The sequence below is a fragment of the Argopecten irradians genome, chromosome 3 (genome assembly GCF_041381155.1).
Source record: "Argopecten irradians isolate NY chromosome 3, Ai_NY, whole genome shotgun sequence".
Classification (NCBI taxonomy): domain Eukaryota; kingdom Metazoa; phylum Mollusca; class Bivalvia; order Pectinida; family Pectinidae; genus Argopecten; species Argopecten irradians.
Genome location: NC_091136.1, coordinates 22801315 through 22818941, shown reverse-complemented (window position 1 = coordinate 22818941; position 17627 = coordinate 22801315). Strand labels below are relative to the sequence as shown.

At 35.0% G+C, this 17627-nt stretch overlaps 1 pseudogene; it reads right to left on the bottom strand.

Moving 5' to 3' along the window:
* Positions 1-4175: 4175 nt before the first annotated feature.
* On the bottom strand, positions 4176-14957 carry LOC138319981 (sodium-coupled monocarboxylate transporter 1-like; annotated as a pseudogene).
* Positions 14958-17627: the final 2670 nt, after the last annotated feature.

Genomic DNA, 17627 nt, shown 5'->3' with positions numbered 1-17627 from the left:
ATCTTCAAACAATAATTTTCTCGTAGATTAAGTACATGTAATAAGTATATTGTGTACTACACAGTAAACTTAATCCTAATACAAAATAAAAAAAATATCTATTTACTATACATACCAAGAAAACCAAGAATCCATTGGTCAAAATACTCAAATATGTAATTCATAACATGCCGAAATAAGTTTTCTATCGCCTCTACAAATTAGATAATGACTTCGACGGAAATCGCGGCACGGTACAATTTCTAACTTTAACTTCATCGGTACAAAACAAGCACATGTGAGATCAAGATGGGCATAGATTTTTAGTTGATTTTTTAAAACTATAAATTTATTCACAAAAGAATTATTAGAATATGAATTTTAAAACGTCGTTTGATATATGTGACGAAGAAAAAGAAATGTATATTGGATTCCACTTCGGGTCAAAATCTGACACGGCATGTTGATGTGTTGCTTGAAATTCCAGACATATGCGTCTTTAAGAAAACCAAATGTGCAGTAACACTATATAAGACTTGCCAAATGTCACATTAACTATCTATTATTTGTCAGGTTAAGTGTCAATGATGACTCATCTTTGTTTGAAAGAAGACAAAGTTACATAGATTCTTACATAGATAGTTACAAGATCAGTAGCGTGACAACACGTTTTGTTTAAATTCCATCTAACAAAACAAAGGATCAAATATCGAGACTGGTATGTGTAAAGGACATGCACACTTTATCAAGTTATAAATGTACAATGGACAACTAGTTAATCAGCGGCCATCGTAAAACCGAGAACCGTGTCTAACGCATCATACAATGGATTATATATGTATACATGCCTTGCATCCCTTACAATGAATTCCACCACAGTGGAAACAGAGACGGTTCGTGCACAGCGGATAAAACTATAGCTATTATATTAACTCGTTTTACAAATATATAAAATAGTGAGGCTCGTGTTGAAGCATATATAGAGTACACAAATGATCCTGTAATTAAATGTTTCGACTTTTAGCTTAGGTTACCACAACGGAATTTTGCTAAGATTTGTTTATGGTTCATTCTTAAATGTACGATACTGTACGTTATATGGTTATTTACATTTATTTGGCCAATGTCATTCCATAGTCGTCGATATCAGTCGGCTGTATCTTCCTGGATAGATACATTGTATATACCAGGCTTTAAGAAGGCACTGTTTTAACATTAGGAATAAGGTACATAGAAGTCGAACAACGATCGTTAGGTAAGTTATTTGTCTACCCGACATTCCCAGCTTCTCCATTTCCCTTTTGACCACTGATGATTTTTTGGAGTCGTCAGCCACAGCCTACACACCTCTATTTTTTGTTTCACATTACAAAATCTCCATCCTAGATCATCTCTTGTGACGACATTGGATGCATTTGTACCGGAACCGAGAAAGTAAAGGAACGTTTTTTTAACAACTGGACGAAACGGTATTTATGAATAAAATATTTAAAACATTGGCACGACGGTAGATTTTGTTAGTTCTCGTGCGGGCATTTCTATATTCAGAAATTCGGTAAATCATAATCCAAGATATTTGTATTTGTCGGTAATGTCGATTAGCAGATAACCACAAATAAAATGAAAGTTAGATACGCACTAGTTGTCATAGCTTATAGTGAAGTATCGTGCAATACCATTTGCGTAAAATAAAATAGAGACATTGAAGGCTATTTCGGCAGCCAGGTCGTTTATATAAATCGTAAAAATTGTCGGCGAAATATTACAGCCTTGTTTTACGCTATTTGTGACGTCAAACCAATCATTAAGGAACAGGTACGTGTCGAATTAGAACTATGTTTTACGCTATTTGCTATTTGTGACGTCAAACCAATCATCAAGGAACAGGTACGTGTCAAATTAGAACTATGTTTTTACGCTATTTGTGACGTCAAACCAATCATCAAGGAACAGGTACGTGTCAAATTAGAACTATGTTTTACGCTATTTGTGACGTCAAACCAATCATCAAGGAAAAGGTACGTGTCAAATTAGAACTACTACTATGACCGAATCCAACACAAATCCTGATACGTAAATCATTACAAAGACGACCAAGAAATGGAAAAGAATTTTATATGAATTTAAACAATGAATGCAAACTCCAATATAGTAACTGAAAACTATATACATGTATTCCATGTTGTGTTGCACAGATCGCACAGCACATGCGATGCGGTAGCGATATAGTCGACTTATATTGCAAGCCGTGCTCTCGTCATGGTCGGTGATCAACACACTAGCGAAGCTCGCCCGCCGGCTCACTGCGCTGTCGCCATAGGGGGTCACTGAGAACAATGGAGAAGCGGTATTTGCATGGAAAAATAACGCTTTCACTGAAAAATAACGTTTTCAACTTAATCGTAACGTGGTCATGTAAATAATCACATGTTCTGTTGATGCTAACAAAGTTCCACATAAAAATCACGTAACATGCTGGCAATAACAAGGGAAATTAAAATAATAACCATGCACAATCAATAATAACATCAGCCACTGAATCTAACATCATTTATAAAAGACTAACGCATGCAAAGATAAAGATAAGTCAGTAGCAAACATATAACGTGTGCTAGAAAATGATAACGTGCTATTAGTAAAAAATAACTAAAATTTGAATAATAACAGTAAAACAATTATAACCAATGTAAATATTTGAATAATAACTAATATGATTAAAATAACAGTTTGAGAACGAAAATTAACAGAATAGGGCTACCAGTGGTAGCAGTTGAGTCATGGACCGTGCAGTCATTATTTTGATTTGTCGATAATATCAGTTTGATTGACAGTTTCCAGGTACTTTGTTTCCAGGCACAACGAGGGGATCAGCTCACGTGTCACCCTTACCTGTATGGATGGAGATGGACCCCTGTGGTCAGCTAAAGCTACATGATATTTACCACGACTTCCAAATACCAATAATTTCGTGATTAATTAGTCGGTTAACGGCAAGGACGTATTATAAATCCTGTGTTATTGGCCAAGTGTTGTGACACCTGCGGACTGATGTGGTCCATGCAGTATACATGGGAAGTGTATACGTAATTATCATTAGTAACCATGGCGACAACCTACATGTATAACTGAATGACCTGACACTCAGAGAGGAGGGAGAGAGTAGTACAGTTGTAAAAAAGTTAATCGTAAGATGAAAAGAACATTAACGTGTTACTTATTCTACTCTCTTCAGAAAGGGCTTAAGTAAGAAATCTGAACAAAAGTTGCATTGTATCCCCATTAAATTTACATAATCCTCTATCTACCACCAGCCTCCGCCTCCAGGTAAAAATTGTACAGGGTTATAGGTCGTTCATCGCCGTTCCCACATGCCTTTGTTCCTCATTGATAGCCATTTTAATTTTTCGTTATGCTAGAGCTAAAATTGTTATCTATGGATACTAATACACTGACGTTATAAAAATAAATAGATTGAATAGATAGACAGGTGGATCATGACACTATTAAAATAATGCATTGTTAGAATTTTTTTACCGATATCAGAACTGAGATTGTGGTCTGTATAGTACAATACTCTATGCTACACAAATTTACCTTAACGGACACGATATATAGTGGTCCATTGCGTCCAGTGGACTACACTGTACCATCATATTTGTGGTCCACTGGATACGGTGGTCAGCTGTGGAGAGGACAGCTGTCCACTCTTGTCCACTTTATGGAGTGGATAGCTGTACACTCTTGTCCACAGGGTGGACATTTGAGTGGACAGCTGATTTCTGCCCACTGGATAGAGTGGAAAGAGGCCCGTCCACCTGGCCTGTACTGTATATTCTTGGTTCACTGTCACATGCGGGGACAGTTCAACTAATTAAATCTGCCGCTTAATGATGTATCTGTATTCATAAATATAGATATCCAAGTGATACTAGTACATGTCAAACACACAGTTACTATGCATCAACTTACCAGCGAATGCCATATGTGATCTTGGTAAACTATTATACCGAGACCTCCGGTATGTTAAAGGAGTATTTATGTGTTTTCTTTCTTAAAACGACTTTTCAAATGCATGAACCTGTGGCCAATTACTGTCCATGTTATCAGTTTGGTTTGTTATAGACAAACAATATCATTATGCTTCTGTAGAAGTCTTTCATTTATTGAATAAATTACAGTTATGTGCAAATCGAAACGGTTGTTGAAAAAATGGATGCTGAGATCAGCCGCAGCTGGGTAAGTTTGTTTTCTTGCTCTTCACAACCTTTAAGCCTCTGGGTAGCAAGCAGAATTCTACAAAACAAAAGAGAATCGTGCAACGTAATGATTCTATATTTACACACTTGCTAGGCTTGGTCACTATACGCTAATACTAGCCGATTTTGTTTACCATAACTGCATGGTAACATTGAACTTTGAACTTGCGTAAGGAAATGTTCTGTGCAACGTAAAAGGACTACTTTTTTTAAAAGAAACACATGGCTTTGTTTACATTTTGACGAAACATTACGTGTATATTGTTGTTTTTCATAGAATTTTGGAAAAATGTAAACAATATATACATGTTTTATATTTATATATGATTCAAACAATTTTTAAATTAACAATTGTATAAAGAAACGGAAAAATATCCCGACCGGGGCGACGTGCTTTCATTTTTGTTAAAAATGATGGTGTCAAATGTAAACATTACCTCTGTGCCTATGTTCGTCCTACGATCGAGCCTTTGGGGTGGACGGGTGTGAGACCCTCTGATAGAGGTCAGTTATAAACATATCCTCTTGTCTTTGCTCTTTGAGTATTTAATCATGTGTATTATAAAACATGCACCGCTAATAATCCACGTGTTGACAGTTCCGCGTCACCACAAATACATTGTATCCATCGAACACAAGTGAATTTGTTTCATCTATCGATGGCGATATGGATCTAAACGTAGATTATATAATCACATGGCTCCCAAGGATGTAATATCGTCAAGTCAGACGACATCTCAAACACATTGAGCTACTTGAAAATCGGTGTTTTCACAACTTCCGCAAACTAAAGTGTGTAAGCGTGCGTCAGCTTCGCCTCGCTGCACAATAACGGTCACCGAGTTCACACATGTGGCCGTGTACAAATTCTTTATGTTATTACGCTATATATTAACTTTTAGCAAAATTGAATATATATTTAAATTTCTGATCTGATTAAATAAAATTATCTCTGAAATTTACTTTGTTTGTCATGTTTATTTTTACACTAAAATATTGAACTTTTTTGTCGTCGCGGATGAATAATTCTACCTTACGTGAAGCGTCATCATTCGCTGTTCAATTGAGTAAGCTCCTCCCACTTTTGACCGACTTTTATTGAATAATTACGTCACTTTCAAATGACGATTTTATTGCATAAAATATAAATAAAAGGTCGTGTGAGTGTAAATATAGGGATTGGATTTCGTTTTTATGTTAACCATGCTTGTATGGAGCAATTCCTCTAAGAATATATTCAATATGGGGCGCTAACGCGCCCCATAGAATATATTCTTAGAGGAATTGCTCCATACAAGCATGGTTAACATAAAAACGAAATCCAATCCCTATATAGTAGACACAATACTTATAACATTGAACAGTAAACTCTACGATCGATAAACTTATCCATTTAATGGACATTTCTGTTTGATATCTGAACTGCATGTAGGGAGTTAGAATACTATAAGGCGACTTAATTTGGAATATTACACTTCTACATAACGTGTCCCTTAGCACCGCCTCACTTTTGTCATTTGGTAGGGCCTTTAGGAAATCCCTTTCTAGGACACACTATAGTGTATATAAAAACTGGTAGTTAAGCAACTGAGATAGTACAATAAAACGGACAAGAGTCCCACTCAAGTAGAAAAGGAAAGACAGCATGAACATATCGCAGCCTCCAGAAAGATACTGAAATCAAATCCATACATGCAATAATTTGCACACAAGGAGACCGTCATGAAATGACCTTAGTTGTTCATAGGACGATTATCCATCCAGCCAACACAAAGAAAAGAAGGTATTGTTTAAGTTGTACTCTTAAAAGCAAAGAACAATCGCTCGCTAAGCTGTTAGGGCGGAGACGTATAGCTGTCATACTAGAAAATTCAAAGACACGTGCAGATTCATCCAGTTGTTTTCGTGTATTTAAGACACACATAAACATTTATCTAAGAAGTATTGCTTTTAAAAAGCTGCCAAATCAAGATCTTGTGTATCTTTTGTATAAAACAAGAAAAGTAAGGTAATGATACAAAGTCCTTTATATTATAAGTTACTGATGTCATGAAACGTACAACGCGCTAAAAGATGCATACCACGAGAACACGTGTGCTTACAGTAACATGGATCTAGCTATATACTAACATATATCTAAATCAATTTGATTTAAGTGAAATCAAGTTCAAGTAAAAATAATTGGTTTACAGAAAAACAAGTCACCTTAACATTTTGTTGAATCTTATTTTTGTTTGGATTACGTACATTGTCATTAGTGTCAGCTTTATTGTATTTACAGCTAGATTCAAGACCGTACATCTTCTTGAAGATTGGGAAAATCAAACAGGGGTCCACTTGGCTGCCACCATTACTGCCTGTAATATAAATCTATGTGATCAAACAACATTTCACAGGTAGCTATGGAATATGAGATTTTCTGATCGAAGGGATACAGAGTAGGATAAAGGTCTCGGCTTCAGTTTTGTCATATTTTCTGATCTTGAGAATATATCTTGATCTTTATTCATTTTCACAGAAACAACGTTTTTCTCTAAAGCAAGGGCCTGACTTAAATCTTGACAACTTTCAACTAATAAAATGCTTAACTCGTCAGGAAAAAAAACCTGGAAATAACAACTACTGTACAAGTTTCATATGAATTGCAAATAATATCGCATTGTTTGAAAAATATAAGTTAAAAATTAGTATTAATCGTATAACAATTGGGATGTACTGCGATGGAAAACCAATATCAGATACGTAGGAAAGAGAAACATAATATATACCAAATATATACCAGTGATTAAGTTAACATAGGAAGTACCAACAAATTTCACATCCAACCTCCCCATCCTCCGCTGCTAACAATTTCTAAATGGGAAGGGGCTATATCTATATAGACCTAAACATGAGTAACAGATAAAGACTTCACTCACGTCATTTGTATTACGTACCAGTGAGAAGACTTACTAGGGTATCGATGATCAGAGTCAAAGTGAAGCCAAGTAAACCATACTAAACATAGGATACATTGTACAGGTAAAATCCTTCCTCAGGTCTGTAAATACAACCAGTCAAACTATATGTAATACACTTTATAACATTTATTCATACCCAGATGTAAAACAGATGTAAAATGTAACAATATGGACATGGATTTTGCCTACTACTGGAATGTAGTGCAGTGACAAATAGGCAAAAATGGTGCTATGTGCGTACCGCTTAAACTTTGTAGGTTTTTAAAATGAGTATCGTTGTCCTTTCATAGTCATTAGTGAAATATCAAGAAGACCCTATACATCTCTTACATACAGCACTTCACTGTGATTCTTACGTAGTTATGTTGTTAACAGGAACACTCAGGTTTCCTGAAACATCGTATCGGGAAGCATACTCCGTGGTGTTCAGAAAGTACAAGGAGGAAATATTCATCGTATCCGTGATATTGTCCGAGAAACATCCAGTCATTGGGTTAGGGGTCAACGCTCTAGGTCTAGTTCCGTACATTTGTGATCCTACCGCCATCCACAAGTTAAAAACCAGGGTTGCTACGGCACCGAAAACAGCACCCTGGAATAAATGGGGAAACAAATGAACAAAATCTGAAAAAAAAATCCTTCCTTGATTTGTGTTTTTTACAATGGCTTGTATACCTTTGACTTAGTGATAATAAGGACCACGTTTCTGCTTGGATATTTATATATATTATTTAGTGTACTTTTCTTTGTTCATAGTGTACTTTTCTTTGTTCGTATTGACGTATTTGGCTTTTTATGTGCACCATATATTCATCATTATGAAACGGCAAATATTCAAGAATGTTTCGTTAGCTTGCAAAAGTTATAAACTGGAAGCATTTCTACCCTGCAGTTGCAAGCAAAGAAATATATTGTAGTTTCTTTCGAAATTTAAGAAGACTGACTTTACTGTTTGCTTTCGGTACCATTTCACCTAGAAAGAAGAGTCCCGCTAAAGGTCCACCGCACGCGCCAAATATTGAAAGTCCCATCTGCCATGAGAGTAGACAACATGATGATAATAGTTAAAGATTGATAATGAAATGTGATTTCAACTAAAGCTTTATCCCTTTTACTTTCCGTAGTTCATGTATTTTGTAGGACTTATATTTTTTCATAGATGTTGCGACACATTGCATGTAATGCGTTAATATCAAAGTTTGTCATTATAACAATTTCTATTTTATACATACAACCGTGAACGTAAAATCACGTTTTTCCTAAATATGTTTTTTTTTACCTTTCACATCTTACTTAACCATAGGCGCATGCCACAAAATTTGGTGGTCAGAAAAGCAGGCGTTTCTAACAACAATGACTTTCCTACGAGCTACCCTACATTTGTCTTCTAGAACAGAACTAGTGGTGACATGCATATGTCCCATGCATTAACACTTCCTACACTCTGATTATGTTAAGGCGCCAAACATTCATTTAGTTTACCTGGGTAATTGTTCCGGACATTGAGTTGATAGCGTATGTTAATCCAATTACTACAAATCCGAACACGTACACTGCAAACAGAAGGTCAAAGAACTAATTGACGATTCTTAAGATATTTTAACACATACATGTAAAGGTGGTCTTGATTAGGATTTCAACCAATAATCTTTCATGTAACCTTAGTATCAATGTTTGTCTATCAAGCCAGTGTTTCTTGTCAAAGCCAACGCTGATGCAAATGAATTGAACTATATCTATCATGGTTTTAGAAGTTTTAGACAGAATAGGAGTGGGGCTGCCCTGTCCGTCTCTCTGAGACTCGATAACTAAGTACCATCCTTGATTCTTCGCTGGTTCTATGGTAATGTATTCTCACTATGATTGTAACCCATGTAGCAGAATGATAATGAGATAATAATATTATATAAACCAGCATATATGTTCTTGTCTGTATTACTTGTATGTATATGCTGATTTGTGGTACGAGTTAAAACGATCATTTATTACCGGCAATCTAAATACAACTCACCACATAGTTTTGCCAGAGTAGTTTGAGAAAATCATTTTAGATTTCTTTAGGCAGTTTCGATGATATCCTCCACGGTATTGGCGGCCAAGGAGTTTATTCCCGATGAAAAGTGTGCTGCATCGATACAAGAGATGCTAAGTTTCTTAATTTATTGATATATAAGATGGCTTAGGATATTCGATGTTCATCCTTTAGAGAAAAGTGTTTGTTCCATTCATTTGGCAGTATTCAATAAAAACTATTTTTAAAAACATAGTATTCTGTATTTGCATATTACAGCGATTATCACTAACTGACTTTACTGTTTGCTTTCTAAACAGACAACTGATGTAGACTCCAGATAGACCAGGCAATGATCGTAACACGTCCAGCACAAAGAACGGCATCAGCTTCAAATACATAACATGACATTAGCTTCAAATACATAACACGACATACGCTTCAAATACATAACACGACATACGCTTCAAATACATAACATGACATCAGCTTCAAATACATAACACGACTTCAGCTTCAAGTAATCAAATACATAACACGGCACCAGCTTCAAATAGAAAGTGCGGAATAAGCTTCAAATTTAAAATACAGCGATATCTTTCAATATCGTAGAATATAAAAGAAACTCTCACTTTAAGATATCCCGTTTTCATGACAACGGATGTTTTCGCGGACATTCATTTTCAAAAGATTCACAGGCATTAATTTCAATTACATGTATCATTGATGTAATTTCAAAGCGATGTGCAGTCACCTAGTACATTTTCATGCAGAACCAAAGCAGAGTGCTACCTGGTTGAAATTGGTGAGGAAACCGGCTTGAACGGGGTCACATTCGAGCGTGTTGTAGTAGGCGTACAGGAGGATTCCTAGGTACCCAAGGACTACGTAGTAACAGGTCAAAAAGGGACAGAGAAGCCAGAACGCTCTACAAACCAAAGAAAAAATTACAATACCGACCTCTAATATCTTGTTTAGAATGACGAAGTCTTTAAATACTGAAGGAACATCGACGTTTTTTTGCGAGTGCAATTCAACTGCAATATACGTATTCATTTTTTGTGTTTCATTTGAAGGTGGAAAACTACAAGCTGCATAAGCAGTTCGTATGTGATGACTTAAAATCCAGCGTTATTTTGGTACGTCATTAGTTGTTTTGTATATGGTAAGAGAAAAGGAGTTTACCTTTTAGCCGCGTTTAGACAGAAGACAATCTCTGCACACTAGCCTGGTTACAATAATTTGGAAGTAGAGAAAATGTCAAGCCAATACATATACCCCATACAGAATGCCGTGTTCTAGGATTCAGATCAAAACTATAACAGAAAGGATTTTATAAAGCGTATTTAAGATATATAAAAGTAAGTTTCAGTAAGTTACGTCACCATTTAAGTAGATTCATACCTTTATGAATACTTTAATACCAAATTCACATTTGATAACACGCATGGCCGGTTATTTTTGCAGGTGAAAAAATTGGAATTTTGACCAAAAAATGGAAAATCAAATCTTAGCGAATTAAAATTTCGTAATATAATTTGAATTATAATTTGGATTATAATTCAATCGATTCTCAATATTTCATGAATTAAAATGTCGCGACGGAGGTGACGACCCGCGAAATCTCGAAAATATGGTATTACGCGAGCGACAAGGAATCGGCAAAAGAAATCGACGCAAAATTGTTGCAAACACATGTAAATAGTCCAACTATTGTTACGAACGTGCGAATTCATATACTGCGCTGAGCTCTAAAAAAGTTAATATTGTTCTAAATTTTGATTGCGAAAATCAGTTCTTTTATAGTATAAAACAAAAAAAAATAAAAACTATTTCCCGATGTCCAAAATGTTTGCGTAAGCACTAAACGTCAGCATGAAATAAAAATGTATTTCAACAGGCGTATACTTAGTGATTTCAAGCCTCCTCCCCTTCTTAGCGATTTCGATTATTGAGTGACGCGGTTCCACGAGGACAGTGCCCTGTTGAAAGAGAAAAATATCATTCTTCCATTCACGGTTCCTCATTTTAGATCTTATTCTATACTTGTAATTTTCCATAATATAATTGCTTTACGTATCTCTTAATGTCAAAAATGAAGTGTACCTGAATAGTTACCGCTGCTAGTCCAACAAATATCATCACAAATTGAAACACATCCGTCCATACCACACTCTTGATTCCTCCCTAAGCACCGTAGATAAATAAATTACATATGTAATATTAATAAAACAAACCAGGCGATTATCTAGAAAACAAGCAGAACAATCAATTCATCTCCCATGATCGCCGGCAATGATGACGTCGTTATAAGAAGTTCGAAGCCATGTCAATTTAAGGCGGTAAGTTAATTATTGTGGATAAGAAGGAAAATGCATTTGAATACTACAATGTAAAATTATACCCATATAACCGAATCGCTTCTAGCATGACACAATCTCCCATATTTAGGGGCCGCGGTGGCTGTGTGGTGTAGATGTCTCGATATATTACCACAAGCCCTCCACCTCTCGATCGCGAGTTCGAATCCCATGTGGGGCAGTTGCCAGGTACTGGCCGATGATAGGTGGTTTATTTCCGGGTACTCCGGCTTTCCTCCACTAACAAACCTGACACGTCCTTACATGACCCTGGCTGTTAATAGGACGTTAAACTAACAAAACTCAAACCCATATTTTCACATAATATACTATACCAAATGTTGAATACATAAGAATAATGATGACTTTTTAATGGATATCATTATTGCTGGAATACATACATTTTCATCATGCAAATTATGATCCCCATGACAATAATATTTGATATACCTACAATTGCAGTATAGAGAGTGCCAACCAAGCCTATTAAAACGACTGAAAGCCACAAAGGTATTCCGGCAACTGAAAGGGAATAATTTTGTATCAAAGGGTTGTTAATATTATGATAAACCCGAAGTCTACTAGATTTAATATTGTTTATTGAATGAGTAAACATATAAAAGTCAAAACGAATGAGGTTGTTATTTGTTATTATTTATTTTTCCTCCTGAAATGTATTCAATTTTACTCTAGCATAGTCTAGGGGTTGTTATAACGAACGTTACAGTAACTCCTGTAGTACTGAGAAAAACATTAACTTTGGTACCATAGTTGTTTTCATACTAGCCTAAAGACTTCTTATACACAATTTCCATGGTAACAAGGAAAGCATGTATAAGTTACAAAACAAATGGCGAAAATGAATCTGAGAGAAGATACATAATTTTGCATACCGATCTGGAGAGCTAGTCCCGGTGCATATAACGACACTCCCATATAGGCTAACTGAAATAAAACACACAAAGCACATTCAGTTAGCTACGCATGCTCGAGGCAGACAAAATGATCTATCTCTCAGGTAGGCCAAAAAGTGGTTATTGTGAAAATTTCATAGACAAAACCAGTTATCAATAATGAAAACATTTAGAAAACAAAATGAAAAATACATAAGATAGATATAATTAATGGCTTGATTTGAAGCAGAAATCAAATGAATATCAATATATAAATATAAAGTTAGAAGGTTGATGAGTTTTAGATATAATTTGTTTTGGCGTCATCATATCATTAACAATTTCTGACCTATTAAATAAATGTAGGGTATAACATTAATTGACATTGTGGTCAGCGGAATGAAAACATTCATACCAGAATTCATAAACAATGAACATTTTATATTAAATGTCACTTCTTAAAAAACGATTAGAGCATAAACCGTAGGGATCTATTTATAAGGGAAAATTGTGATGAAACCATTTAACATACATTTCAAACATGTACAATCTAATTAATACTTATGATATCTGTGGACTTTCCCATACAAACCGTTTGTAGCATTCCAATGATTGTTCCGAAAGTACGCACGCCTTTAGAACGGAATCGCAGCTGCAGATACTAAACGAAAATACTATTTAAATACATTCAAAGTGAAGTCTATGAAAGTATAAATGACACCCAAAACGTGACCCATTAAGGCGTCACTAATGTTGACATTGTAACGTCATTTGATCACCGTAAAAAATGCTAGCTCGCGTTATGGTGCATGCCCAATCAGTACTTCTTATAGGATATAGTGCCAAGGATTTTTTTTTCGGGATGTAATTAATTATTTTTTCATATTTCTAACTTGAAGTAAAATTAGAAGCTCAAACCTTTCAATGCGGTAATGGTGTAAAGTATGTAAATTTTGCAACTGAAGAAAAAACCTAAATTGTCTGCTCCTGTTTTTGATAGTGAAAAAATGCCATTTGTCAGCGGTGGAGCATCTTTAAGGTATTACTAAAATTTGTAATTTATTATGTATCTGCATATTCTATTCTGAATTTGCATATTACAGGTATTGATTATGACGTCACGTGTTTGTGAGCGTAACGTCATATTTTTCTGAGAAAAGGACGTGAATTGCGTTCACAAAATAATGACGTAACAATCGATACCTACCCACAAGGGAGCTAACTCTGTAATATGCAAAGGCGGAATTACAGAGTTATCTATATCTGCTTTTGTAGGTAGGTATTGATGGTGACGTCAGGTGTTTGGGAGCTAAACTTCAGAGTTTTCAGAGAAAAAGCCAGAAGTTTAGCTCACAAAGTAATGACGTCACAGTAGATACCTACGTGCAACGTCGAAAAACTAAATTGCAGCGAAAGGATAATTTGATACGAAAAACGCGAGCAAAGCTGGATTACAGTGTTTCGGTAAGTATCAAGAATCACAATGAAACTAATTGAAATATAATATTGTATCTTACACAAAGGTAGCCCAACTTTATTCACGTCGGACAGTCTTAATTTAATTAATTTGCCTGCTTCAATATGATTAATGGTAAATATATCTGTGTTTGGCTGCCGTACTTGCAGGTAATAGTGCGTCTGTTTATAAAGCAACAATTATCTGACATTCTTGATAATACGGGGGTTTCGATATACAAAACGACGTTGCTTAATTACAATTTACCGTCGATATGCCCCACCTTCCGGTGGTTGTGACGTCATAATCACCGGAAGGTGGGACTTATCAACAGTAAATCGTACTTTGCCCGTAGGGGATTTTGTCGTTTGGGATCTCAAAACTCCCTGATTTTTTTTATAACATATATATAACTGAAAGCTATCTTTAATCTAACATGTTATCACCTGAACTTGGCTTCCCCCTCATAATCGTTATGTGAGGCTTTGATTTAGTATATTTCGTTTTATTTCATGGGGTTATGCTATTCAAATCAATCGGAAATTACAAAACCTTCTGAAAATAATATACTTGGTATTTTGATGCGCAATTACTTAGTAACTTAGTTAAGGATTTTAGTGTAATTTATTACTTACCTCATAAGCACTGGTTACTTTCAAAGGAAACAACAATGGGACAATGGTATTGCTCGCTATTAAAACAGAGAAAATGTTGGCAACGAAAACCAGAATCCCAATAATGCCATAGGCGTACACCTCCGCAGGGATACCCATTAAAGAAATCGCCGACATGAAAGTCACAAAGAGAGACATAGAGACTGGCAAGAGCAGAAGGCGACGATTTCCAAGTAGATAGTTTTCCAATGTTGGGTTTTTATTGGTTTGGTGTCCATTGTAGATTCCTATTCCCATGCAGATACAAAGGAAACTAGCAATCACGATGTAATCAGCAACATGCGGATGTGGAATGTATATAGAAGATGGATCCATGTTTGCTGATGGACAAGGCACAGTTAGTTATTAAAGTAACAGTGATCTGTAAGGAAAAAACTCCAACACTTGGTGTAACCAGTCGATGATGGACTATTTTCAAGTACCCTGCTTTAACATACATGGAAATGAAGCACTGGCTATATTTTTGATTTGATGTGGATGACGCATAATTTTTTTTTACTTCGATGAATGAAAATACCAGCATCGTTATAAATATTTGGGTTTTTATTATTTCGCGCTAATATTAGACGATTTTTTTACACTGTAGTTGGTGTTATAGTACTCATTATAAACCCATTCTTTATAATGATTGAAACAAGCAGCATAGTTGTAAATATTCATCAGTCATTCAAGTTGTACATATTGTACATACATAATATGTGTGTTTACCATAGAATGATATATTTATTCGTTTATGATTGGACATATATGTTCAACAAGTTTTGTGGTTGAGGTCGTGGTGGTGGAGGATAATCATGAAAATACATTATTTGTAAAGAATATACCCTGGATCCAATGCATCACGTCATTTTTTTAATTTATTCTATTTTTTTAATATTTTTTTTAGCAATATCAATAATAAATGCATCAGAACGAGAAGAGGTTAAGTGAAAAATAATCATCACCTTCCTTGAGAACGAGGCCAGGTAAATTTCAACCAATTGGGTAAGATTCGAGGGAGTGAATGCTTATAGGAAAGTAAAATGTGATTTCATTTGCTAAAATTACATTTTAGTGGATAACTGGTTTACATGTTTCATTTAAAAGTGAAAAATAAGGATAAAGTGATAATTTGGAGTGAAAAGTCGTGCCTTACTCGAGCATATTCCTATGTCAAAAATATTGAACGTAGTAAGTAGATATTCTCTGCTTGATTATGCAGTTTACCGTGTTCTATCATCATGAAACTTTTCTACAGAAGTGCTCAAACAACTTTTTTCTGCTCTCATTTGCCTTATTAACGTTGGATTTGGATTTTATTACTGTAATATATGTAATTTTCAAATAAGATCAGCAATAGATTTGAGATTAAAGTAATATATTGGTCAAGTGTATGCTTCAATATGCCACATTTTATGTATATTCAATTCCGTTTTTAGATCAGCAAACCCAGATAGCACTACAGACGGCGTAAGTAATATACAGGTTGTACTTGTCATACTTTAATCTATTAACATGATGGCCGACAGCGACCGTCAACTAACACATGCCTATTAGAAATAAATGTGTAATTTAGAAAATGCGTACCGTGACACTTAGTACGCGAATTAGATAAAAACATGCTTGAAAATGTGTACCATTATAACATTTAGTACATAAATATTAGCTGCAATATTGTAGCTCAAAAAACTTTTAGACAGATAATGGTGTCGTCTTTAGAGCTACAATTGGTGCATATTTATGCTCATGGAGCAAAGTAATGATCGTGCAAATCATTATTAAAACGTCTGTTTGCATTTTATCCTACTTGTTTTATATCACTTATCAACTAGGCAACAAAACTGAACCTTATAAAAAATCAAATTCACAGCGAGAAATTGTTTTTACACATAAAACGATCGATGGTCTTTTGCGAAGGAAAAATATAAGGCAAGTCTACAAATGGCGAATTTGACCTCTTGTGAGCTGTACGATAGAATGGTCGTTATGTTTGTTTTGAACAAAAGTGTTATATAAATGCATGGATACGCATAAAATAATTGGAAACCTACAACAAAGTATAAAAATTTGTCCAACTGATTTTCTGATGCAGTGCTCCACTACGACATATAGGGACGATTTCGTACCTGGCTGAAAGGTATAGTAGGCCGGGTACATATATTCGTTCTACATACATATCAGAAAAGTGCGTATAATCACATATCCAGAGAAGATCTTATACACTAATCTACTAATCTTGAAATGGTCTCTTCAGTTTTTTAGTTATGTATGTATTAGTTGACGGTCGTTGTCGGTCGTCGTAATAATGATAAGTGCGGGTATTATTATTTGGCTTTGCATGCTCTATGCACAATAGTCTCTCTGGCTTAGTTCATAGTCTTTAAAGAAGTTACCTCCCTTGTACTGCTTTGTTATTGTAACATTGAATATATTCAGTATTATAAATAAGTGCATCGCTGATTCTATAACGCATAAATCATTCTCTGTTAACTGTACATGTATTTGTTTGTAACAACTCTTATCCAATCCGTATATATCATTATGTGTGAATGTCAAATTTCGGGCTAAGAAAGAGAGGGCTTATATAGAGGATCCTATGTGATATGAAATTTATCGAAAGAGTTTAATAATTTGATATGCCACGAGCCTTTAAGATTATATTTATGACATAACTTTTATTAATAGAAATATAAGTGAAACTTTAAATTTCGTCTCTATATAAAACAGTAGAAATCTGGCTCGGATGTGGCGTTTCCGTCTACTGAAACAATCACGCGACGTCATATATAGATTATGAAGTCAAAACTAATATGACGTCATAATAGTGCTATTACACATGTGTCGTACAATATTTATGACATGGCCGTATGATACATGTGATAAATAGGCTGTTGACGATCCTTATGTTGAAATATGAATATAAAATATAGTTAAAATATAGATGAAAAATGGGTGTCTTACTTTGTAAATGTGCTCAGAACTACGCCAGAAAGAATCGTATTTTATATATCAGAAATGAAGTTGGTTTAGTTAGTAAAAGAACATTCGAAACGCATGTA